The 27,615-nt window shown below is 39.9% G+C and overlaps 1 protein-coding gene across 10 annotated transcripts in view; it reads right to left on the bottom strand.

Moving 5' to 3' along the window:
- Positions 1–27,615, bottom strand: part of CELF1 (CUGBP Elav-like family member 1) — a 67,959-nt gene that overhangs the window by 38,468 nt on the left and 1,876 nt on the right. Inside the window, exon 1 of one of the 10 annotated variants that reach the window (XM_057750468.1) lies at positions 13,743–13,891. The exons of 6 other annotated variants lie outside the window; for them this stretch is intronic. The gene's annotated coding sequence lies outside the window, so the exon portion shown is untranslated. Of the gene's footprint in view, positions 1–13,742; positions 13,892–27,615 lie in introns of those variants that run through there. 3 more of the 10 variants (XM_057750461.1, XM_057750469.1, XM_057750462.1) reach the window with 3 other exon arrangements.

Below are 27,615 nucleotides of genomic sequence, written 5' to 3'. Positions count from 1 at the left end.
TTCTTTACTGACTGAGTCACTACGTGTGTCCTCTCCCTGACCCCAGGAGCAAGTTTATAGACCGATCCCAACCTCACCTCCTTCGCCACTGGCCAGCCTGCTCATACTTTCTTTGGAGGTGACAATTTTTCCCCAGCTTTAAAAAAAAAAAAAAAAAAAAAAGTGGTAAAAAATACACACATAGGGACTTTCCCTGGAGGTCCAGCGGTTAAGACTCTGCACTTCCAATGCCGGGAGCACAGGCTGCAGCCCTGATCAGGACATTAAGATCCCACAGGCTGCGCAGTACAGCCGAAAAACAAAAACCAGCCATAAAATTTACCGTCTAATCATTTTTGAGTGTACAGTTCAGTAGTGTTAACCCTGTTATGCAATATGGCAACACTTTTTTCATGTGACAATTATAAACATTTTCTTGTGAGCAGCCCATATTTAAGAATCAAGAGTCAGGAGACTTCCCTGGTGGTGCAGGGGTTATGAATCCGCCTGCCAGCGCAGGAGACACAGGTTCAGTCCCTGGTCTGGGAGGATCCCACAGCCACAGAGCAGCTAAACCCGTGCGCCACAACTACTGAGCCTGTACTCTAGAGCCCGCAAGCCACCACTACTGAGCCCGCGAGCCAGAACTACTGAAGCCCACCCACGCACCTAGAGCTCGTGCTCTGCAACAAGAGAAGCCACTGCACTAAGAAGCCCGAGCACTGCAACAAAGAGTAGCCCCAACTTGCCACAACTAGAGAAAAAGCCCGCATGCAGCAGCAAAGACCTAATGCAGCCAAAAAAGAAAAATTAAAAAAACAAACAAAAAAGACGCTTAAAAAAAAAAATCGAGTCAAAATTGGCATAAACCCTGACTTTGCCAATGTCAGCCTTATCTGTATGTCACAACTAATAAATGCAAAACCTATTTCACAAAGTCAACATAATTATCAAATCCTTTGAAACTGCTACAAAAAGTGGAAAACAAAGTTGAATGGTGGTGAGCTGAGCTTTGTTCTTCTTCCTTTCCCTGATGTCCATCTCATCTCCTGTTTAGTTATGATCTTTAGTTATGTGATCTCTCCATATAACTACACACACAGCTACACAAGAGTTCGTCTCACCTGAGAGGCATTCCATTTTGTAGGTGCTCAGGTGAGGCAGATAGGGAATGCAAAATACATTTTAAAAAATCTCTTTCCTACTTCCTCCCAAAATGCCTATACTCTCAAAGTAATTCTCAAATCACCATTAAGCATTCCTTCTCTTCTCCCCATACAGCTCTCTACTGGCACGGGAGGGAGTAGGAATCTCATTCTGTCTTTAGCTCCTCCTGTTTCCTTGGCATCACTGTCAGCCTTGGGCAGCAAAACTGATGGATGTAGCAGCAGCAATTTACATATGGTAGCTACGGCTAACCTGCAGCTTTCTCTGGGCAGAACTGCTAACTCTCCTATGTATCTTTCTAGTTTGAACCCAATGTCCTAGGCATATCATTCTTACATATTTGCCTAGTGACTTCTACCTCGCAAAGACATAGGAAAGCATACACAGAAGTCAGAGGAAGCAAAGGTTCCCCAATGTGTGGAAGAAGTAGGGACTCAGGACTTCCCCAGTGGCGCAGTGGTTAAGAATCTGCCTGCCAATGCCAAAGGACACGGGTTCAAGCCCTGGTCCAGGAAGATCCCACATGCCATGGGGCAACTAAGTCCGTGTGCCACAACTACTGAGCCTGTGAGCCACAACTAGAGACTCAGTGCCACAACTACTGAAGCCTGCATGCCTAGAGCCCGTGCTCTGCAACAAGAGAAGCCACTGCAATAAAAAGCCCATGTACCGCAACAAAGAATAGCCCCCACTCGCTGCAACTAGAGAAAGCCCGTGGGCAGCAACAAAGACCCAATGCAACCAAAAATGAAGTTGAAAAAAAAAAAAAAAAAGAAGAAGAAGAAGTGGGGGCCAAAAAGACACAAAGGGCTACAGGGATTGAGACACTGACAAAGCATCTAATCCAACCCAAGGGCTCAGTCATTCTAATTTCCCATAATATTCATGTATCATTTGCTGAAATTTGACATGTTCAAAGACTACCAGTTCCGCTTTAGTTTCACTGTCCTGCCATAAGGCCAAATCTGTCTCATCTAGTGAGTCACTACTGCTCCTCTCTCCAACTGCACTCTGATTTCAGCCCACTTGTGCAGCTCATCAGGGGTGCACCATATGTTAGTACCATGTAGGCAGAATGTGACTAATTTTTTTTCTAAAACACTGTCAGAGTTACTTTTAAAATTACCTTATAATTTTGATGTCTCTGAAGAGTCATTTCTATAATACATAACCTTCTGGAAATGACTTTATAATTATTCTTCTGAGTGCTCAAAGAAGATTCTTCAGCATTTCATTCCCAATTTTCCAGATGAGGGAACTGAAGCGAAGATACCAGATTGAGTGACCCAGGTTCCACAACAAGCCAGTAAGACTTGTTTGTGCGTCCACAGCACTCTATTTGGTAAAATAAGTCAGTCTGTAAAATGCTTTTTCGGGGAGGAAACTCAAAATATTAGTTTGCTCTTATTTTGTGAGGTGATTATTAAACTTCAGGCATAACAACTACTCAGAATTTACAGGCTGATTTTGATAACTGGTCTCATGATACCCACCTGAGTAGTTTTAAGGGAAAACAACTGTATGATACATGGACCACACATGTTTTTCTAAGGCAGAGATCATAAATGGGTGAAACTAATATCCTGAGAGTAAAAGAAATATATCTGGCTTGCAGATTCAGCTACCGTCATGTTCCCTAAAAACTGTTTAAAAAGGAGGGGCTATTTCTGTCTACTCTAGGCAACATGCCTCTTCTCCAGCAATAATGGTTGCTGGTTTCGATAATTCAACTTATCTCAGGACAGCCTCTTGAAATCTTCCCTTTCAGAACATACGTTCATTCCAGTAACTGTTTGGGGTACTACTACCCCACTGCATTAAGATCTTTCTATTCAGAACTTCCCTGGTGGCGCAGTGGTTAAGAAGCTGCCTGCCAGTGCAGGGGACAAGGGTTCAAGTTGTGGTCAGGGAAGATCCCACATGCCCATGGAGCAACTAAGCCCATGTGCCACAACTACTGAAGCCCATGTGCCTAGAGCCCGTGCCCCACAACAAGAGAAGCCACCGCAATGAGAAGCCCGCTCACTGCAATGAAGAATAGCTCCCGCTCGCTGCAACTAGAGAAAGCCTGAGCGCAGCAATGAAGACCCAACTAAGCCAATAAATAAATTTTTAAAAATCTTTCTATTCTGATAAACAACAAGGTCCTACTGTATAGCACAGGGAGTTACAATCAATACCCTGTGATAAAGCATAACGGAAAAGAATACGAAAAAGAATATATATGTATAAATGAATCACTCTGCTGTACAGCAGAAATTAACACAATATTGTAAATCAACTATACTTCAATAAAATTTAAAAAAAGATCTTTCTAAACAAAACATTGTAAAGCAATTACACTCCAAGAAACACGTATTATTAAAAAAAAAACCACAAAGAAAAAAAATGCTGTTCTACAGTATAAAGCAAAAAAAATCTTTCTAGTCTTCAGTAGATAGTATCACTTGCAAAATTTAAAAAATGATCTTAAGTATCTTATCAATACTGAAAACTGCGCATGTCCTTTGAATCCAGCAATTCAGCAACTCCAGTTCTAGAAATCAGCCTTCAAGTAAACTTATACCCAATGTACACAACGGGGCATTCATAAGAATGTTGTTTATAATAGCAAAAACTGGAAACATATATGCCTATCAGTTGGGTGCTCGTTAAATATAATATAGAGACACAATAGAACACTTTATAGCTATTAAAGAGAATAAGGCAGTTCCGATGCACCACTAAGGACTGATCAGGAGAATATATTTATGTAAGAAAGGACTGGGAATTCCCTGGAGGTCAGTGGTTAGGACTCAGCGTTTTCACTGCCAGGGCCCAGGTTCCATGCCTGGTCGGGGAACTAAGATTCCACAAGCAGCACAGGGTGGGCGCCCCCCCCCCGCCCCCCAAAAAAGGATTTACACATGGCTTGTACACAAATAGAATATCTCTAGAAGGATAAAAATTATCTATTCTACAGAAATTTTTTAAAAAAGAAAACTCTTGAAATTATGAGGGACAAAGTAAAGAAAAATCTCAACTCAAGCTCTGTTACAAAACAAGCACTATGTTTTTGTATTTTTTTCCCCTGCATTGCCAGAAACTTGTGTATGGAAACAGCCAATGTCCAGGTGAACCAGCAATATACCTACCACCTATGAGCTGAGTAATTACACTATACCATTGGAAATTATCCCAGCAACTCAACTGACTGCAAACTTTACAGCTGGCTTATTTACAAAGTTTGAAGCTATTTTCGATCACTCAGCTGTAGATCTATGTGTACATTTCTTCAATCAACCTTTCCTGCCAGGCAGAGTGCAACATTAGCTGGATTCCAGTAAGGAAGGCAAGGGACAGGGTGAGATAATATGTCAAAACAAGTTCTATAAATACAGCTTTTGGCCTAGTACCTCAAAAAGGAATCAAAACAGCTTCAAGCTTAAATAGAAAAATCTTACACGCCTGCAGTATCTTACTTCTAGAGAACAGAAGAGGCCAGGGATCTGGAATCTTGTTTCTCACACCATATCTTGTCTCTCTCTCCTTACTCTCGGAAAGAGGTTAAGATCTAATTGCAGGTATCATTCCAAGCCAGCATCTCCCCAACTCTTCCCTTATCTCACCCCCACACTACCAAATACATCAATATTCTCTCACTGAGCTCACTCCAACTCTTAGGCCAACATGCCCAATACACACAACATACAACAGTCCTTCCACAGTACCTAACATCTAACTTTTATCATCTCCAAAATCCTTGACCAAGCAGCCAGGAACCCTGCCTGTACCATCTGCCCCATCCTCACCCTAAACACATGGGCACTCAAGCAGGATGCTTCCATATGGTCTTGTCTCAGGAGGTTTGTCCTATTCTGCTGAAAAGCAGGAAACTTTACTCAATCTCTTTCTGTTCTTAAGGTCATAATTCTACAAAACCAGAAACCACTTCTATCTGCAGAGATGCTTCCTGAGACAGTTAGGTTTTAGGCCAGAAAATACAAAAATTATACCTTTGCTTCAGCCAATCAGGGCATATGTTCAGCATGGCTTGATTCACCCCAAAGTATGCGCAGCCCTAGGCAGTCTCCGTATCTCTTTAATAGTGTCACTTTTTTAAAAAGCGACGTCAACGATCATGCTTTCTTCACTCCCGAATTGTGTCCTGGAAATGCTCCTCACATTTAAATACCCATTTATATGATCTCTGTCACCTCCTTCAAATCACTCCTAAAAAAATCCCACTGTTCTGCAAAATTAAACTTGTCAGTGCTTTGATTTCATTATTACAAAATAAGCTTTTTATAAAATGGGAGATTTATCCATCAAAAAACACACATAGAGAACATCCAACTCTATACCTAAGAACAGAGAGGGAACAAAAAAGGCCCAATCCCCATCCTTGTTCAGAAGACAAGATTTACACAAACAAAAAACACAGGACAGCACGTATATACACGAGGGAAAGCATATATGGTTAGGGAAAATCTGTCATCAGTTCGACAGAGAGACAACACCTCAGGAGAGCTGATTCTCACTTCTCTTTCTAAATCAAACTTTTGTGCTAAACACATTGCCTAAGATGGAATAACATTTTGGTTACCCTCCACTGAAATTACTCAGCCTACCAATAATTCTCCCATCATCATTTTTTTTTGAACATATATCCCTATTATCCTGTTACAGTCACAGAGATGACAGCTAATAGATGAGGCAAAATTTGCCAGTCTTCCCTTCCCATGCTCCCCTACGAAGTCATCTCCTGAAGATGTGTAGTACAGGGACCAAGGGTTAAAGAAGCTAAAATTAACTCTGCTTTCAATCTCTTCAGTAAAGAGTCTGGCACTAACAGAGAAAAATTAGCAATTTTGGGTATGCTTCACAGACTCACAATTTGCCTTCCAGCTTTTTATCATCAATAAATGAATTAGTTGACAGTGACCTGTAAAACCAAAGTCATATACTGCAGTCATTTTCAGAAGGAAATTCTAAAATGAAACTGGGTTAAACTGATTCATAACTCAAAACTCCCCAAATAAAATTCAGAATATGTTAATAAAATTAACAGTCAAATACTGACTATAAACCTATAACACATCCCACACTCAGACTCTGGAGTCACACCGCTGCTTTTTAATCCCAGTTTGAGTTTACTAGCCAGGTTTAGGTTTGAGTAAATAGTTTAACTTCTTCATACCTGTTTTCTCATTTGGCAAATGGTTATAGTAACTGTATCTACTTTAGAAGGTGCTTGTTAGAATTTTAAAACTCATGTATGTAATACATTTAGGACAGCGCCTGGCACACAGAAAGTACTCAATAAACTTTTGCTATCATTATTATTCCAGGTACTAAGGTTGGTGCCTGTGGTGGGAGAGGATTGTTTCTCTTCAAAATGGAGTACCTAAGGGTTTTTTTTAGTTTTACTTTTTTTCTATTCTTTTTCAAATTCTTTTCCCATTGAGGTTATTACAGAATATTAAGCAGAGCTCCCTGTGCTATACAGTAGGTCCTTGTTGGTTATCTACTTTAGTATACGTGCTGCCGAAGCCAGCACTGGTTATCTACTTTAAATACAGCAGTGTGTAGATGTCAATCCCAACAAAATGGAGTACCTAAGATTATACGGAAGTATTTTCTATTAGAAGGAGAGGGAGGGTGTAGACAAGAAGGCAATGACTGGCTGACAAATCTTCAACTGAGCCTGTCAGCGTCCAGTGTAAGGGTAACCTTCATTACGAAATACTGAACCACTTGTTCTAAGAGCTCTTATTTATTTATAAACACTTATTTATTACCCTCATCAAACCAAAAAGGATTTATGGAAGCTTTCAAAATCTATGCAATGAAAAAAATACCAACTAATAAAATGAGACCAGGAAAATTATTTTTTTAAAGACCAAGAACAAAGGGAAAGCTGAAACAGAGATGTGCTAAGCTACAGTGTCCTCCTTTACCAAGGTTGAGCTGTAAAATCTGAGAGCTGCCACTGATTTTAATCTCCAATGACAGCCCCTAAAGAGAGTGCACAGTGATTCATGGTATAAACGAGAAAACATTAGTAGAACGGCAACATGAGACAGGCACTAAGAGTTGGCAAGGGGAAGGTGAAGCCAACTTAATGCCACACTCAACAGAATTTCATAAAGTCATTAAGTATGCAGAACCCATGAGAGACTCAGCACCAGGTCCTAGGCCTTACACAAACACATACACCTGAAGCCAACAATGGACAAGTCGCAGAACAAGACTCCTAAGAGATTCAAAGGCAGAATACATCAGTAAATGGTCACATGGAAACCTGCAACCGTAACACACAGCCACAGAAGAAGCTGCCTCAGTGAATGTATTTCTCCAAAATCTAGAGTCCTTTACTGTCCTCATTGGCCACAGTTACAAATATGTGCCGAGAACTGTCTCATCCCTTACTCCGCGGACAAGTCCTATCCCCAACTGGGCATGCTCATGACTCATGGGGGCATGGGGGAGGGGAGCAAGAGGAAAGTGTAAAACAAAGAAGCCAACTTGAATTTAGACTTAAGTTGATTAAGAGCAAGGCATTCATTTCTGTCTAATTAGAATATCATAACAAAGCAAGAGTGTACTCCTTAAATATATAACCAACCCAATACTCTTTGGAAATAACCTGAAATCTATTTACATGTCATGTCCCGTACTATTCCTTCAATAGACATGACACCAAAAAACATCATAAGCCCTCTGTAAGGCTAAACTTTACAAAGCACTCTGAATCAGTGCAAACAGCATAGGCCACTGCAAAGCCCAAAGCAATGGAACATTTCCCACAGTTCCTTCCCCAGCAAAAGGCCAAGGGAAGAGGCTAAGCCCCTACTGTACCCCCTTCCAAAAAGATGGGTATGAGATCATTTCTTAAAGGGGTAGAGGCCTCTTCTACTCAAATCTTACATGTGGAAATTTGTGTGCCAGGAAAGGAATTCATTTCCACCCCCTAAGAGCTGGGCTTTGCGACCAGTGAAAAATAAAGGGGAAAAAAAAACACTACTACTTAAAAAAAATAATAAATTTATTTATTTTATTTATTTATTGGCTGTGTTGGGTCTTCATTGCTGCACACGGGCTTTCTCTAGTTGCGGCGAGCGGGGGTTTCTCTTCATTGTGGTGCGCGGGATCCTCATTGTAGTGGCTTCTCTTGTTGTGGAGCACAGGCTCTAGGCACATGGGCTTCAACAGCTGTGGCACACGGGCTCAACACTTGTGGCTCACGGGCTCTAGAGCACAGGCTCAACAGTTGTGGTGCACAGGCTTAGCTGCTCCGTGGCAAACACTACTACTTTAATGAGAAAAGTTTCTAAGAGAACTCAAAGACCATTTCTGACTTTTTGTTTGGCAAACACCAGTTTGGCATCCTCTCCCTAAAATATATTTTGTTAAATAATACAAATCTTGCCTCTTCACCCCATCCCCAAGTTCTGGAACATTCTTTACCACTTATAATTGACAAAACAAAACAAAAAAGACAAACAGGTCACCTTTTTAACTTGGAAAATCTCAGTCTTCCACAGAAATGGACACAGACAGACAGATGTACGCACGTAAGAACACGAGCTGCAAGCCCTGGCTGAGCTGGAGCAGGCCCGAGCCAGGACGGGCACACAGGGCAGCCCCACGGCCGAGCGAGCAGGCTGCTCCTGCTGTTGCTGTACAAATATAGAAAGCTGGAAAGTGGACCAGCAGCTTCGGCAGAACAGATCCTGCTCCGTGCTCAGAGAGGGAGGAGCAGGGACCCGAACAGCTTTACCCATACATGGCTGCTGAACGGGGGCCGTGAGTAAACGTCCAATTATCTCACACACATGCACGGTGCTCACATGCTCCAGACAAAACCCAGAAACACTCAGAAAGGCTGGTGCTGGAAGAAAGGTTTGAGATTCTACTTCAGCCAAGGAACTTCACAACAATTTCAGTCACTTACACCAAGAATCCCTCTGCCACAGCAACAGAAAAGACACAATGAAAACTTCAGTAGGTCAAATTTTTACCAGATCAGCAGCAGCCCTGAGGCTTAATCTATCATTTAAATTTTGGAATTTAACCTGCAGCAGAGGTTATTCTGCATCTTTGTGAAGGATCCGAGGCTTCACACGCCCTTTGCTGTTTTCAAAATGGTCTCATTCCAACTCTCAGCCGTTTTGGGTCTCTTGTTTTCTTTTTTTTAATTTACAAGTTAAAATAAATTCTGATATAACTTTTAAAATATATTTCCCAGGATACTGGCGTGTATAATCAGAGGTCGAATGTTTCTGTTCTAAAAATTACTTTGCTTGGAACGATTCATTCAGATGCATCTCAATGTGAAGTGTGTGCAACGCTTAGTTTCTGGCCGGAGTGAACTCTCCAAAAATAAGAAATGCATGGTTTAAAAAAAGAAAGAAAAGAAAAGGCAGGTGGGGAGTCAAAAAATGAAAGAAATGCATGTTGATGGGCTCAAATGATTCTGTACTTTAGCTCTCAATGATTCAACCAATATTCACTGTGCATTTGAGATCTTTGATTACAAAACACTTGCTAAGTCACCCAGTCATGAAGGGGAGCTCCAAAGAAGACAGCACTGCCTAGTTCCTTCCCACCACTGAAATGTCTAGTGTATGTGTGTGTACAATCCTCCAGATTATGGAACACAGATTGGTTCAAACATACTAGGTAGGGGGCTTCCCTGGTAGCGCAGTGGTTAAGAATCCGCCTGCCAATGCAGGGGACACGGGTTCGATCCCCGCTCCAGGAAAATCCCACCGAGAAAAGAAAAAAAAAATACTAGGTAGCACCCCGGCAAAATGCTGCCCCTAAAACTTAAAAAAAAAAAGAAAAAGAAACCCTTCAAGTTCTTAAAATTAATTGGTCCACCATAATTATTAACTTTAGTATATTGTATAGGCAAACTGACCATTTGAAATTTCTTTAACTTTTGTAGGTAGTGTAGTAATGAAGAGCAAAAGATGCCAAATTATAGCAAAACTGATCTCTCAGTCGCACCACCTAGATCTCCCAAGAAAGGCACAACCTTGTCCACACCCTGTTTGATGTGCTGAAAAAGAAAAGCATAGCAGGATTCCAGCAGTAGAGGCACTTTCATGTCCCACAAGACACAGACATGCAAGTGTTCAATATTTTATTAAAAATCTCTGAACTTCCTTGGTGGTCCAGTGGACAAGAATCCACCTTTCAATGAAGGGGACTTGGGTTCGATCCCTGGTCAGAGAACAAGACTCCACATGCCTCAGGGAAACTAACTCCACACGCCATAACTTCTGAGCACGTGGGCCACAACTACAGAGCCCACTCATGCTGAAGCCCGTACGCCTCAGCAGAGGATCCCACATGCCGCAACGAAGATCCCATGCACTGCAACTAAGAACTGACGCAGTCAAAAATAAAATTAAAAAAAAAAAAAAATCTCAACTGTTAGTGGCTTATACATTTAATTTTTCTTAGTAGGCCTGTTATAGCAACTCTGATTTCCCAAAGTGTAGCTTATTGTGGACTACTATGCTACTTTCTTTGGTGAGATCACAGCTTTAATTACCCATTAAGATTACTTGTGTAAAAATAAAGAACACAATGCAAAACACCACAATTGTACATACCAAGGGTGGTCAAAGTATAACCACAAAAATCAAAATAGCTATACACACCTACAGAATGGCCTTTGGCAAGTCATTTCTTTCCTGTTACCCACTTCCTCAAGTGGAAAATGGTATTGGACCAGAAGTCCACATCTAGGGTTCACAGACCTATAGAATTCATGGATATTTCATGGATTCCATAAACTCCACTACAGTATGTGCAAAATTTTACATATATGTGTAAAACATATTTATGTACTTAACTTACAGGGAAAATGAGTCCATAGCTTTTTACCAGATTTTCAAAGGGGTTCCATGGTCCAAAACAGGTTTAAGAACCAAAGACTACACAATATGTAGTTTGTTCCATCTGTAACATTCTGTCATCTCCTCTTGGACTTCCTAATCCAAAAAGAAGGGAATCTTCATGACTAACCTAGTCAAGAATAAACAAGTCATCCTGGCCAAGAAATTATTCAAAATAATATATTTCAATTCAAACTGAATCTGAATTGTTTTAGAGGACAGACTAACATAATGCTTTTTAAAAAAAAATTCTAGGACTTCCCTGATGGTCCAGTGGCTAAGACTTCGTGCTCCCAATGCAGGAGGTCCAGGTTCTATCCGTGGTCAGGGAACTAGATCCCACATGCATGCCACAACTAAAGATCCCACATGCCACAACTGAGGAGCCTGCACATGGCAATGAGGATCCCGTGTGCCACAACTAAGACCCAGTGCACCCTAAATAAATTTTTTATTAAATTCTCAAGCTACTGTAAATCAACCATACCTCAATTTAAAAAAAAAAAGAAAAAGAAAAAAAAAAGCCTCAGTAAAAAAATTTTTCCCCCAAGCAAATTTTACCACCACAGCTAATCTCAGGAGGCTTACATGAGAGTGGAACTCTGTAGATGTGCTCAGGGACATCCCACCAGATAGTTCCTCTCTTACCAGGTGTACTTTTTTTTAAGAAGGTAAGGCTTCTGGTTTCCTACTTCTAATTCTATCCTGTAGCAAAGAAAGTAACAGGAGACAGAGGGAAAAAAACAGAGCATGGAAGACTGGAATAAAGACGACTGATCATAGGCAAACAAAGAAGCTAACCGTCCTGTCAGTAAGAGGTGATATCTGAGAAGAGCCACTGCTGAATATCTCAGTATGTAAAAAGTGTATTAGATAAAAGAAAAAGCCAGCGTTCCTCTAAGACAATAAAGGAAAAAAAAAATGTGTCTGTTACTGAACCATTTAAGCCTAAAATTTTTAGGTTCTCATGGCAACCTAAGTCATCACACTGCACATACTGTATATAAAGCACATATTTAGAGGCTTAACTAGTAAACTCAAAATGTGACATATGTGCAATGTGGGCGACAACATTATTCTTGGAACTTTAAAATCTTCCAACTTTTATTTTGCAGCCTCAAAGATGATATAATAGAGTCAACTATGCAGAAGGTGCAAGCTCAAGGAAGAGGTACAAAGAACATAAATAGAAGCAAAGAGATGAAAGACAAGAAAAATCAGGCTATCAGAAAGTTTCTGAACATGGCTCTCCCCTCCAACTGTGAATCAACCTGTAAATGGAGGCTTAAAAAACAAGATTGCTAGTGAGGACATATATCAAGATAGCATCTGGGACACTCTTTAATGTGGGCCCAGTCAAAAGAGGACATGGTCACAGAGCAGACAATTTGGTAAAAGTGGCAGTGACTGCAAAGCAGCCAGGAGAGACTGGATGTCACATCATTTCTCACTAAGGAACCACATAAAGATGTAACATCCAGTTTTCTCACCTACTAAATGACCCGTCGGAGGGATACCCCCACCCTCATTTCTTTTTAAAGACTTGAGGGTGCTATGAATTAAAACCTTAAAACCACATTTCCATGCCACTTCTGTTAGGGTTAAATTACTCCTACTTTTCAACAAGAAAACGGGTAAACAGTTTAGGTAAGGTACATAAACAGTATCTTATCAGGGCAGTTAACATATATGCCCATTCTTCCCTAACTCAAAGGTGAAAACTTCTAAAATGAGAACTGAATTCACATTACTGATTAACAGTTAAAAATTATACCACCACATTAAAAGGAATGGTTACAAAAATTATTTCATTATTTTTATGAGGGTAAGCCTCTAAAAGCAAGAAAAGTAAAGGAAAATAGCACAGAATCTGGAGAGCAGACTCAAAGCCTAGCCTTGACCTAACACTGGATAGCTGGATGCCCCCAATAAGTTACTATCCTCACTCTCACTGAGGTTCCTAACCTAAAGTTTCCTTATCTATAAAATAGCAAGGATGCAATCGACTCTCTCTTCCTCTTCCTCTCTCATTCCCTCCCTTCCTCTCCTCCCGTCTTTCTCACTCCCTGTCTCCCACCCAAAACGTGTAGTCTAACAGCTAATTTCCATCATTACACTGTAATTCAGCATACTTTCTTATCAAGAAAAACTGCACAAGGACTTTCTAGGTGGCGCGGTGGTTAAGGTTCCGCCTGTCAATGCAGGGGACACAGGTTCGAGCCCTGCTCTGGGAAGATTCCACATGCCATGGAGCAACTAAGCCCGTGCGCCACAACTACTGAGCCTATGCTCTAGAGCCCGTGAGCCACAACTGTTGAGTCCATGTGCTGCAACTACTGAAGCCCATGTGCCTGGAGCCCGTGCTCCACAACAAGAGAAGCCACTACAATGAGGAGCCCATGCACCACAATGAAGAGTAGCCCCTGCTCGCAGCAACTAGAGAAAGCCCGTGTGCAGCAATGAAGACCCAACACAGCCAATAAATAAATAAAATAAATTTATAAAAAAAAAAAGAAAAGAAAAAGAAAAACTGCACAATGAACTTCTAAGCAAAAATTCACTGGTCAAGTTAAGAACCAGAATAACAACAAAAATAATAAATATGTTTTGGAGTAAATGAGGGAAAAGGGCACTGGGTTGAAGCTAGGATTAGAGATTTCTTTCAGAGCCAGGCCACACCTGCTAATGACTAACATATTTGATTACCTTAATTACCTTGGCTGTACAACAAGAAGTGCTGGTGGTCATGAAATTCCAGAATATTAAAACCTCAGCCACATTTTCATTATAGCATTCTCTACTGTGTTGAAGTCAAGACAGCAAAAGACTGCCAACAGCATTTTCACTTTAATTTTCTGGTAAGACAAAAAGAAAAATTAACATTGGAGCCAAATTCTCCATTTTTAGATATGGTAAATTCTTTGAGGAAAAAAAATATCTGTGGTTATGAGAAACTGAAATCATTTCTGTATATGTTTATTATTAGAAAATACATTAGAAAATATGCATTTATGTTTCGCTTAAAAGGTATTTAAAACAAAAACAAACCTCAAGCTAATAATCTTACACATTTACCTGTTACTACCTTTCAAGAGTTAGGAAAGAAAAAAAAGTGAAATAAAAGCTGAAGCACTTACTTCAGGGGGACGGGACATTAAATGACTGGCATACTGAGCAACAATGACATCCAAGAAATAGACCTTTAAAAAAAAAAACCCTTCTTTTGGTATATGTAATTAATAATTAACAAAATAATGCTGGTTCTGAATCCAAAATTCACTTCTGTGTAAATGAACCTACTCTAAACAATGACAAAAACAGTCACAAATGCACCACAAAAAATACAAAACACCTTGCCTATCTGGCTTTGGATTCTGTTTTCAAAATAGTTTCAGGCTTCTTTTGATACTCTTTAGCTCACCATCATCTCATCTTATTAAGCACATTATAAAATACTTTAAGCTGAATACAGCCTTTATCATCTCTTCCCTCCCAGTTGTTAAAGGACTAGCTTGTTCCAAATATGGCATTATCTTTTCGAAGTTCCAGGGTTTAGGCATGACATAACGAATTATCTGTCTTGTCATGACTGACAAGCATGGGTTAAATGGAGATAAACATGCTAATGAAAAACATTCCGGTTTGATTTTCAATTGCTATTTTATAAAGGGAGAAAAACAAAGCTTATAGCTTTAAAAAAGGGCAAGGCATGTAAAATTATCTTCTCTTTGAACTCAGGCAGTGGGGTTTTTGCTAAGTATACAGGTAACCCCCACCTGAGGGAAGAGGCAGAGGCCACCTGCCCAGGATGCTGCAGAAGGGATTCCTCCACTGGGCAGAAAATTTCCCCACACGACCCCTCCCCCTCTAAGGTCTTTTCCTAACCTCAGAAACTGAGGCTTGGTTTTTGAAAAGCAAAGCCATGGCAAACGCAATGTGTGGGCAGAGACAGCAGAACAGTGCTGGAAAATGAGAAGACCTGGGTTGGAATCCTGCTTCTGCTTCTATGTGAATTTAAGACATTTCACTTCCCTCATTTGCAAAATGAAAGGTTTAGAGAAGAAAAGGAAGATCCCAGCATTCTCAGCCTCTGGCTTCCTCCTGGGCCTGCCCAGGCCACCCACCACCTTCCCACTACTGCACCTTACCATAATTAAGCAGCTTTTTAAAGCATTTAATTAATGGAACAGAGAAATTAAAACCTTTAACCTTCTATTTCTGGCTTGTTGCAAATGTGCAACAGCATTTTACCAAGGAGTAGTTAATGCCACATTGCTCTTGATACACTGGCTTTTCTTTGAACCCCAGTGACAGTTACACAGTGACAAGTTGTATGCAGGGAGGTTGTTACCATGGGGACCCACTAGGATTCCTGGGGGTGGATCCAGCGGGCCTTTTTTTCTTTTGGTCAGAGCATTTTTTGATGGTCTGGATCTAGCAATTCAGACACTCTGATCTAATTTTTCTTTAGCAAGCTGCCTTCAAGAAATACAGCAGGTCCAAAATGATTATTTTTAAGTAGTTTCCCAATCCCATCATGACAATCTATAACTCAAATTAGTTCAGTAGTTAGCAAGCTTTAAAAAAAAAAAAAAAAAAAAGACTCATAAATGTATCCAGAGGCTATTAAACAAAAATGGCACATGATAAAAACAAGAATGATAAAATAAACATGGTGTCTTTCCACAGTTATTTCCCATGTAGTATACAATTCTGAAGAAATATTAACTGTTTTAGTGACTCTCTCTTGCAAGAGTTAAATATATTCAAGTTTTAATCTCCCTATCCATAAAAAAATTAAATACAAGCTCAATGAACTTTCAGTGACCTATGTATGCTGCGGTACCTTTCCAGATCACCATACTGCATAAACTACATTTAGTAATTTCCTATCAAGACTTCAAAGCTCTCCAAAGCAAGGTTCTACTCAAGAAATGTCAGCTTCCCTACATGATTATGTCAGAAATAGATCACACAAAATAATTATAATAAATAAAACTGATTATAAAATAAATCACACTGATTACACCAGAACGGAGTTTAAATTGCAAGTCTGCCTCCAAAATTGCTGTTTATGGACAAAGGGGATATAATTCACAGAGAAAAACTGCCACTCCCAACTAAATGCGCACAGGCGCTCAACTCCCATGCGACCCATCCTGTTAGAAGACACCTTAAGAAAACAGATCATTTACAAGTCTAATCTGTGGATCTGGTTTGTTCAGAGAAGTGGAGCAGTCAGAATTCAAAAACAAAACAAAACAAAAAAACCCCCAACATTTCTCTATGTCTTATTTGGCCCAGAGCACAATTACACCAGACAAATTAACATTAATAAATAAAAACAGCACTTGATTTCATAGTAATAATCTAAAACTTCAGCTATCCTAGGCCTGATCCACAATAACTTGAGAGCTAGAAAGTACTTGGAACAAAGCTCAAGAAAGTGTCCCTGTGCTCATAAAAATCTTTCCTTGATCTCAAACTAATAATTATTGAAAAACCTAAATATAAACACCACCACTAAGAGAAAATGTGTTGAAACTGAATTCATAACCATATTATAAAAGTAAAAGACAAATCACAAATTCCCAAGTCTAAAAAAAAGAAAAAAAATTGCCCTAAGGAGACAAGATATACTGTCAGCTAAAGGTAAACAACAGGCATCAAGATATTCCATAGAAATATTGTATCTGGTTTTGATATATTTACTCACCTAAGCTTTCCTGTAGCAGGTCCAAAAGGGTTATTTTTAAGTACTTTTCCAATCCCATCACCACAATCTATAACCCAAATTAGTTCAGTAAAGAAGTTTGCAAGCTTTAAAAAATAAAAAAAAGAAAGAAAAGAAAAAGAAATTGGACTTATAAATGTATCCAGAGGCTATTAAACAAAAGTGGCGTATGATTAAAACCATGATGATATAATAAACATGGTGTCTTTCCATGATTATTTCCAATAAACTTTAAAGAGGAAGTGCAAAGGACAAGCCCAGAGCACAGCTTTGTCACATTAGTTTACTATTAGGCAGTCTAGAGACAAAAAGAGACTCAAGGCCACACGACACAAGAAGAGGCAAACTCTTGAGTGCTTTATTTGTTTTTACTACTGGTTTATGATTTCCTTGATTTTATTTTATTTTATTACATTTTTTTTTTTTTTGGCACACGGGCTTAGTTGCTCCGCGGCATGTGGGATCTTCCTGGAGCTGGGATCGAACCTGTGACCTCTGTATTGGCAGGCGGATTCTCAACCACTGCGCCACCTAGGAAGCCCCTTGATTTTATTTTTAAATGCATGTCTTGGCCCAGAAAAGCAGGAGAGAACAGACTGCCAGTAGTATCAGATTCCCCTTTTCTTATTGTTTTCTGGAGCTACAGAAGAGGACTGTCTAGAAGCCTTCTGATTTTGTCCAGGCAATATACAAATATGAGGTTTTAAGATATACAAAGGCTTTTATAGTACAAGTCTTAGCCAATCTAATGTCTTTCAATGGAAAGCTGCTTACATTTTTCCCGAGATAACTCCTTGGAGCTTTAAGGTACTGATTATTTTCAAAAGACAAGGATTCGAAGAAATGGGTTCACAGAATTTCAATTTTAAAAGTTTTCTTCCTATTCCTAGTCCTTAGTACTGAACTGTCTCAAAACATAAAATTAAGTGTCATTCAACATATAATATTCAACAAACATTTATCAGTTATCTACTTTGTGCAAGGGTCCCACACCAGTAAGCACTATAGGCTGTAAAAATGTAAAACTTCCCCTATGAACAGCGCTTGGTTCAATACTATATACACACTATAGTACAGTATGAAGGCATAACATCGCTTAGGTTTACATTCTCAACAATTTGGCCTCCAACGTAAAATAATGACTTCTAGCTTTTTCTACCGTGCAAAACTATTCCTTCCTGGTAGTACAGAAATCCACGTTTCTTTTTAATTCCTGTTTTAACATTACAGGAAAATTTTACATTTCTCTGAAATAAAGTCTTTCGATTGAACAGAAACCAAACGATCACAGGAAGTAAAAAAAATCAAATTAGAAGCATTAAACTGTCTTTCTCAGCGCTTCCCTCTCTCCCTCATTAACATTTCTCAAAGAGAAAACCACCACTGTGATGCTTCTATTACAGATCATTCATGAAGTTACTAACTGAGCTGAGACCAGGCCGACTCCATCAACTGGGAACACAGCCACTCACCATTACCCTTTGTTTAAAGTCTCAACTGCTGTTCAACCCACATTATTGTGTTCTACTCAAGTCCATCAACTTTTTTTTAAGAGGAAACAATCAGAAACAAGCAAATGTGTTACTTAACTAGAAATGAAGAAAGGACCTAATTCATATGCCTCACAAAAAGTTCTTTAAAAATGATGGCTCACTTTAAACTTCTTATCTGAAATAAAAGTATTACTTTATTATCAGTCTTACATTCCGAGAAAGAACTAGTTGTAAACAAATAATCATTAGAAACCTGTTAAAAACAAAAACCCAAACCCTCACTCTTGAGCTGGGAAAGCACCAGAAAGAAGCACTCTGTGCACGTAAAGAGACAACACAGATGAATGTCTACACTACAGACGAAGGAGCCAAAATTTCAAGCAGCCTAAGCCTGGGGGTGGGGAGGCTGTTGGGGGAAAGGGGACAATCTTCCAGAGCCATGATCCTAGGCTTCACTATTCTAAAATTCAAATGAATTTAAGAAATGTTAGGCAGAGCTCTCCACTAAGCATCTTATTCAAAGCTCTCTGGTTGTAATTAAGAGACCTTCCTCCAAACTAGCTTAAGCAAAAAAATGGCATTAATTGAAAAGATACCGGAGTATCTCACGGAACCCAGACCCAGAAAGTACAACAGGGCCACACCTGGAAAGCCTTTATGCACCCAGGCTTCTCTTCTGCCTCTCTCTTCAGAGCTACATTTCTCATCAATGTTTCTTTCTGGAAAAATCTACTTAATTCTCCCTACCTATAGACCAGCCTTCACTGCTTCCACATGTATAAAGCCTGAACTTGGCTGTGCCCCAGCATCTGAGTTTATATGTTTCAAGTTCTCTGAATTCAGGTGATCTGTTTGTTCCCTAAAGACATGAACCTCAGTTCCAATCTCAAATTCCTAGGAGAAACTGATTTGCCCATCTAGGGTTAAGCGACCACTCATGGCACATGAAACTGTTACAAGAAGGGCTAGGTCACAGAGCATAATCAGGGTAGGGACTGCATGCCTGACTCCTCAAAAGATACATAACACACTAAATAAGCAATAAGACAATCTCCATCCTCAAAAAACTTAAAATCTCACTGAAATGAAAAAAATGTCATTAATACTAAATAATATCCTATGATAATACAGTAATAGAATGAATGGACAGGAAAAGCTTCATGACGAAGATTAGCTGTTCACTAAATGACAAGCAGAAACTGAACCATGAGCAGGGAAGGGCTGAAGAACACAAAATGCAATGCCTGCTCCTCTTGCTCTCACCATAAATCTAAGAATTATGGACCTAAGCAATAAACGGTCTTTTACCACATAAACAGCTCCCAGTGAAATATCCTAGTTGGAAGCCTGCTATAAGGTTTAAACAACCACCTGACCACAAAGCAGTACTGTTTCAATGTGCAGTAAGAACCAGCTAGCTGACGAATGTCAGTTACACATCTTCAAGGTGCTTGTCACCACCACCCTGACTTCCTTTCACTCCCTGGACCCCCTAAAGCCCTTGCTCAGACAGCAGCATTCAGAATCAAGCAGGTAGGAGTTCCCTGGTGGCAGTGGTTAAGAATCTGCCAGCCAATGCAGGGGACACAGGCTCAATCCATGGTCCAGGAAGATCCCACATGCCTCAGAGTAACGAAGCCCACGTACCACAACTACTGAGCCCATGTGCCGCAACTACTGAAGCTCATGTGCCTAGAGCCTGTGCTCCACAAGAGAAGCCACCTCAATGAGAAGCCCACACACCACAACAAAGAGTAGCCCCGCTCACCACAACTACAGAGAAAGCCCGCGTGCAGCAACAAAGACCCAAATGCAGCTATAAACAAACACGCAAAGGGAATCAAAAGAAAAGAGAGGGAGGGAGGAAGGAAGGAAAGCTGGATCAAGCAGGCAGCCGACAGAACGGCACAGATGTTTCTCACTGGTAACCCCACCCAACCTGGCATGGTTAAGTTAGCAACATCCTGCAGACAGCCACTGCAAGAGGGAAATACCAGCTAAGCTATGTAACGGGGGGAGGGGGGCGTGCGGCAGTGAATCGGAGCAGAAAAGAGGAATGTTTCCCCCACACACAAGCTACAAGCAGGACTTCCCTGGTGGCACAGTGGCTGGGAGTCTGTCTGTCAATGCAGGGGACACTGGTTCAATCCCTGGTCCAGAAGGATCCCACGTGCCGTGGAGCAACCATGCCCATGTGCCACAACTATTGAAGCCCGGGCGCCTAGAGCCCGTGCTCCGCAACAAGAAAAGCCACTGCAATGAGAAGCCCACGTACCTCAACAAAGAGTAGCCTCTGCTCACTGCAACTACAGAATGCCCACACTCAGCAACAAAGACCCAACACAGCCCCGTCCCCCCAAAAGCTACAAGCACACAAAAAAACTGAGAAAAGCCTACAGTAAATTATCTGTACAAACAGAAACTAGCAAAAACTTAACAGATGTCCAAATAATACTAGGTTAAAAATGTCTACTCAGAGTAGACTGTTAGTTACCCCACATTATCACCAAAATATCACACATTCCCACAGTCTCTGCAAGAGCTTGCTTCAATCTCACAGGAAACAAAAAGGTAAAAAGGACAATGAGAAAGTGGTGACAGTTTCTAATTTAGTGATTCCTATGCTGAACAGCAGCAATGTTATGTAAATGAAAATTACTGACCTACCAAAATTAAAAATATAACACTATAAAATTAAACAGCTTTAGAACCAAAAAACTTCATTTTGTATAATCCCCAAACTAAAGACATTTCCCAATTTGGGAACAAAATTTCATGGAGTTTCAGCGTGGAGGGGAGGGTGATATTTAACTCCATCTTGTCAAAGCCGAACATAGCTACGGAGGGCAGAAAGTGAGTGAAGTTCTAAAGCCACACTCCTGGCCCATGAACACATCCCAAAGTGGCATGTGGAAATCAGCTAAGTGAGACCAGTCAGATCTCACCATTCCTCTCCACATGTGCTGCAATATTTTCTAAGTGGAGGAAAAGAAAAATCAAAATGTACACTCTAAAAGCTGTTCTGAAAGTGAGTCCATTTCTTGTAAAGTTGGGAAAAGGTCAGCTGATTGAGGGTCACATCACAACTTCACAAACCTCTAAGAGTTAAAATGCTTTAAATCATTTAATATGTATAAGATATTTTATGCTCACAGTCTCCCCTAACTAGGCTTTCTCATCTCTTGAGCACAGTCTAATTTTAATATAACTTTTATGAAATTCATGTCCTCTGTATAAAAATTTAAAAACAATGGCAAGTGTGAAGAAAAAAAAAATCACTCATGTCCGACTGCTCAGAGGAAACTCTGGTACTTATCCTTCTAGCCTGTGAGATAATGTTCTCAGAAGAATTAAAGATTTCCTTAGCAGAAAGAATATATTAAGTCAATGCGGGTGGAGCTTACGATGAATACAAAGCATTCTTAAAAATTTTTACAGGTCTGGAACTCAAAGAAGTTAAAAATAAACAAATTTATGCTCATGGCTTCCATAGCATAGCAAAGGTTAAAAAAAGTAACGGCAGAACACGGGAATTCCCTGGCGATCCAGTGGTGAAGACTTGGCGCTTTTACTGCAGTGGTCCCGAGTTTCGGTCCCTGGTCAGGGAATTAATATCTCGCAAGCTAAGCAGTGTGGCCAAAACAAAACAAAAAAACCTATGGAACAGCTCCGGTGATTAATTCTGTAAAGAAACCAGTACTTTAAGGAGATTCTTTTTTTTTTTTTCTTCTTCCAGTTTTATTGAGCTATAATTGACATACAGCACTATATAAGTTTAAGGTGTGCTGCATAATGATCTGACTTACATACCTCATTAAATGATGCCCTCACTGAGTTTAGTGAACATCCATCACCTCATACAGATACAAAATAATTTAAGGAGATTCTAACAGCCAATTTCATGACAAGGACAAGTTACAGTTACAAAGATCTCATCAAGAAAACTGTCTTTAGCAAATTACAAAGCTCAGATAAGGATTCTTGATACAATATAGTTTACAAAGCAAACAGCTAAAACTGATTAACTATGGGACTTGCCTGGTGGCGCAGTGGTTAAGAACCCGCCTGCCAATGCAGGGGACACAGGTTCGAGTCCTGGTCTGGGAAGAGCCCACATGCCGCGGAGCCACGAAGCCCATGCGCCACAACTACTGAAGCCGCATGCTCTGCAACAAGAGAAGCCGCTGCAATGAGAAACCTAAGCACAGCAACAAAGAGTAGCACTGCTCGTGGCAACTAGAGGAAGCCCGCACGCAGCAAGGGAGACCTGAGGCAGCCAATAAAGAAATAAGTATTTTAAAACTTTATCAAAAAATAAAATGAAACTGATTAACTCTTTCATCTACATTACAGCTCTAAATATTAGAGCCCACCCTCTCTTCAAGCCTAAAACTAGTTACCTATAACTAGGAAGAGTCCCAGGCGTCTCTAAATCCAAGAGTATACTCATCTGTACTTTTCAGTTCTCTATGAACATAGAAGACTCCCTATCAACAAACTCCCAGGTTAAGTGTAGACAGTGAAGATGAATCTAGGAAACCACATTACCCAAGCGTTCCACAGGGAACAATGAGCTAAAAGTTTCTACGGGAAAGGACACCTTTCACAGCAAAACAATTAAGATGCACAAATTGGACTTCAGGAAACAATCCTAAGGCACAAGGGACAAAGGAAAATGCAAAAGAAACTACACCTAAGAGGGGAAAGGCCAGGAACATGGACAGTAGTGACTGTCTATGTATGGCACTGTGTCATTTTAACAGTGTCTTTTATTTGGCTGAACTGCATCACTGACCCATGAGATAAGTAGCAGGCCCATTTTTACAGATGAAAAAAGGAAATAGCATTATCAACACTGTACCAGGCACAACTCAGTGCCTAGCTTAAGTTATCTCAATTAATTCTCACATTACCATTCCAAGTTGGTTATCTCCATTTTAAAGATGGGGGAAAGGCCCAGAAATGTTAAGGTCACACAGCGATATTACCAATTTTTAAGCCCAACAGCTGAAGCTGTCAAACCTACCCCTCCCAGGCTATTATTATAAACCCCATTCAAGTTACATCATTCTTTCAAACCACAGGTTTCAAACCAATTTTAAGAACTCGAAAATCCTAGAATCAGCTCTCAATTATGGGAAGACTAATTCTCTAGGTGTTGTTCAAAAATTTCTTGTTTTGGAATATAGCCAATATTTAATAACAACTATAAATGGGGTATAATCTTTAAAAATTGTGAATCACTATGTTGTATACCTGAAACATATAATATTGTGAATCAACTATACCTCAATAAAAAAATTAGCATAAAGTTTTTGTTTCTATTTTACTTGCTCTTTGACCATTTCAGCATGCCTTAGTACCTCTAGGAAGAAGTGTGAAGGTAAATACAGGATTAAATTAATAGCAATCAACTAGTGGAATTTGTGAGTTCTGCTCAGAAAGCCTACACAGAAAGACAATTCTTGTTTCTAACGTATGGTGAAATACTTGAACTTCCATGATACATTCTACTTTTAATTATCAAAAATAACCAGCAATCAAGGAATAGTTCTGAACAAAAGAATGGTTCATGCTGTTTGAAAATGAGGTATGTAACTCCTCCCTAACACTAAACTAGAATCCCATGTGTTAAGTACTGTGAGGCCTGTAATACAGAAAGTCCCCTACATACTTCCCTCCATACAAACCGTCAAGCTGCAAACTTTCAAAGATGCAAATGTGCCCCTGTATGCCAGCTGTTGTACTATACCACTGCACTCTTCAAGGTACTTGTAAGATCAAAAATGGTTTCTGTGTTTGTTTTTTACGCATTATTTGTGTGAAAAATATTATAAACCTATTACAGTACTGTACTATATAGCCAATTGTTACTTGGGTACCTAGGCTAACATTGTTAGACTTAGACCAAACTGGGCTTATGAATGTGCTCTCAGAACGAAACTTGTCTGTATGCAGGGAATTTACCGTATCTCTTGGGGACAATAGGGTTAACCAAGTAAAACTTCCAGTTCATCCCATGTCCCCTTTATTACTGGGGAGGAGGAAAACAGAGTTGGAGGCTAGATCCAAAAAGCAAAGAGAAGGAAAGCAGACAAGCAGCTCAAAATCAGTTATGAACCTCCAAAAAAACAAGCAAAAGCTCACCTTAAGAAGAAAGCCTTTCATACATGAGAATACTCTGGATATACTGAAACAAACTGAGAAGCTCATGATAACCTTCAAAATGCTCTCACCCTCTAAATATCCGTTATTAATTCTATGTACACCATTAAATGCCAAGTTTATTAATTTGATCTCTATAACCACTCATATACTAGCTACACAGCAAAAGCAGAAACTTGCCTATTCGTTCTCTTCATGTGATACTTCTTCCATACATAATTTATATTTTGAAAATGACTGGAAATTATTAGATCAGAAATTAGAAATGACGCTGTTAACTGTGATCTGGGTACTGTTACATACTTTCAAGCACACTGATATGTCTGAATTTTTCCAGAGATTTGAGCGTGTCAATGGACATGCCCCTGTAACTGGCAATCTACATGAAGAGCATGAATTCTAACCAATTCAAGAGCCTTTATGGAGCGCCAAGGGAGGGCAAGATAACAAGATGAAAGTAGACATCCCTGACCTCAATAAGCAGAAGAATTCAACCACAAAAAGGAATGAAGACCTGATACGTGCGACAGGTGGACAAACCTTGAAAACACTGTGCTAAGTGAAATAAGCCAGACACAAAAAAGACAAATATTGTATGATTCCAATTACATGAAATATCCAGAAGAGGCAAATTCACAGGGACACACAGTAGACTACAGCTTACCAGGGGCTAGAGGAGTAAGCAAGGGTTCCTTATTACTTAATGGTTACAGAGTTTCTGTTTGCGGTGAAGAAAACATTTTGGAAATACAGTGGTGTGCCGATGTGATGACTGCACAACATTGTGCATGTATTTAATGCCTCTGAATTGTAATCTTAAAGATAGTTAAAATGGGGGAGTTCCCTGGCAGCTAGTGGTTAGGATGCCAGGCTTTCTCTGCAGAGGCCCGGTTCAATCCCTGTTCAGGGAACTAAGATTCTGCAAGTCAAGTAGCAAGGCACGGGGGGGGGGGTTAAAATGACCTTAACCTAAAACTATAAAACTCCTAGAAGAAAACAGGATAAGCTTTAGGGCATTGGACTTGGCAGTGATTTCTTGCATAAGACACCAAAAACACAGGCAACAAAAGCAAAAACAGACAAATAAGACTCCATCAAACTTAAAACTGTGTACATCAAAGGACATAACAGAGTGAAAAGGCATGGGAGAAAGTATTTGTAAATCATATATATCTGTTAAGGGGCTGATATTCAGAATATATAAAGAACTACAACTCAACAAGAACAACAACAAAAAATTAATCTGAGTTTTAAAAACGGGCAAAGGACTTCAACAGGCATTTCTGCAAATGGCCAACAAGCATATGAAAAGATGTTCAACATCATTAGTCAGAGAAATGCAGACCAAAACCATGAGAGATCACCTCACACCCATTAAGATGGTCACTATTAAAGAAGAAAAGGAAATTCCCTGGCAGCCCAGTGGTTAAGACTCTGAGCTTCCACTGCAGGGTGGCATAGGTCCTATCCCTGGTTAGGGAACTAAGATCCCGCATGTTTTCCTATAACATGCTACAACATGGATGAACCTTAAAGATACTCTAGTAAGTGAAAGAAGCCAGTCACAAAAAGCCAAATTCCAGGTGACTCACTCATAGAACTAAAAGTAGTCAAATTCATAGAAACAATAAATAGAATGGTAGTTATGAGAGGTTGGGGTGGGAGGAGGGAGAAAATGAGAGTTGTTGTTTAATGTGTATATGGTTCCAGATTTAGAAGATTAAAAAGTTCTGGAGATCTGTTTCCCATTAATATGTATGTACTTAATGCTACAGAACTGTACACTCAAAAATAATTAAGATGGTAAATTTTAGGTTATGTGGTTTTTACCACATTAAAAAATGTGAATATTAAAAAGTGGTTAAATGGCAAAATTATATATATTTTACCACAATTTAAAAAAATTAACATAATATACTAAAACTGTTGAATTAAAGGTATGTGAATTATATCTCAATAAAGCTGTTTTTAAAAAAGGCAGAGGAAACAGAGCTTAACCAAATCCTATCACTCGCTGGTTTACAGAAAACAGAACAAATTCTTGGAAGTACGCAAAGCCGTGAGCAGAGAGGAGCCTATGCTCCTACTTCCTCCAACTTCCTCACCCCAGCCTCCAGGTGACAGCTCTTCTCTTTCCCTTTCCAAGGCACACACCACCACCTTCTAGCCTCCCAGTTCCTTACTGTGTCTGGCCTCACAGGAAGAGGCATGAAACTCAAGACACACTCCACGTTTAGCAGCAGAGCCCAAATATTTAAAAAACAACAACAAAAACCACACAGTAGACATACAACAAATGTTAGGTCTCTGCCCTTCCTCCCCTCTTCTTCCGGTCCAGCATTTTGAAAAAAGCAAATTCTCTGCTCCCACCCCAGGATATCCACTGGCCTACCTTATATGTGCTGGAGCTATTAAACACAGAGCATCATTTAAAATGTGACTGTTAATGCCTATCACCTATTATTACATTTTAAAAACACATCACAAAACTGTAACTAGGATAAGCCTATTTTGGTAAAATAATAAACATGTCTACAGCACATAAAAAGGATAATAAGACAAGTGGTGGGACTACAAATGAGTTTCTCTCTTTTTGTCTTATCTGAATTTTTAATAATGAACCTATAACTTCCATAATAAGAAAAATAACTGGAAATCTTTAGAAAAATAAATCATCCTGGCTCGCAATTTTGCTGTCTGCCTCTTATACCACAGAGACTTTCACACATTACAGCACCGAAGCTGAACTGGCACCTTGTGAAACAGACACGATTTCCTCCATTTTGCAGATGAGAATGAACTGAGGCTCAAAACAGTGACTCGGTCAAGGCTGCATGGCTAGTTAACACAGCAAGGATTACAATTCAGGCCTTTCAACTTCAAGCCTGGGGCCCTTTCCATTCCATCACATCTTAAAGGACAATTTGCATTATTGTTTAAAAAAAAAATCTGTGTTGAAACTGTTCTAAGAGCACTTGCTACATAATCTTGGGCAAGTGACCTCGGGAGCCTCAGTTTCCTCATCTGAAAAGTGAAGTCTTTGGAAAAGATATTCTATCTCGCCAGCTCATGGATTTTAAGTGTGGATACCATCTGAAGAGAAGAAAACCCCCGGGGCAAAAATGAATCATTGGAGAGAAGCTGAGGCCTATGCTCTGGGCCAAGGGTCATTCGTAATGGAAACAGG

This window comes from Hippopotamus amphibius, chromosome 9, assembly GCF_030028045.1.
Source record: "Hippopotamus amphibius kiboko isolate mHipAmp2 chromosome 9, mHipAmp2.hap2, whole genome shotgun sequence".
NCBI classification, from domain to species: Eukaryota; Metazoa; Chordata; class Mammalia; order Artiodactyla; family Hippopotamidae; genus Hippopotamus; species Hippopotamus amphibius.
The sequence above is the reverse complement of the archived record's forward strand: the minus strand, read 5'-3'. Positions and strand labels throughout refer to the sequence as shown.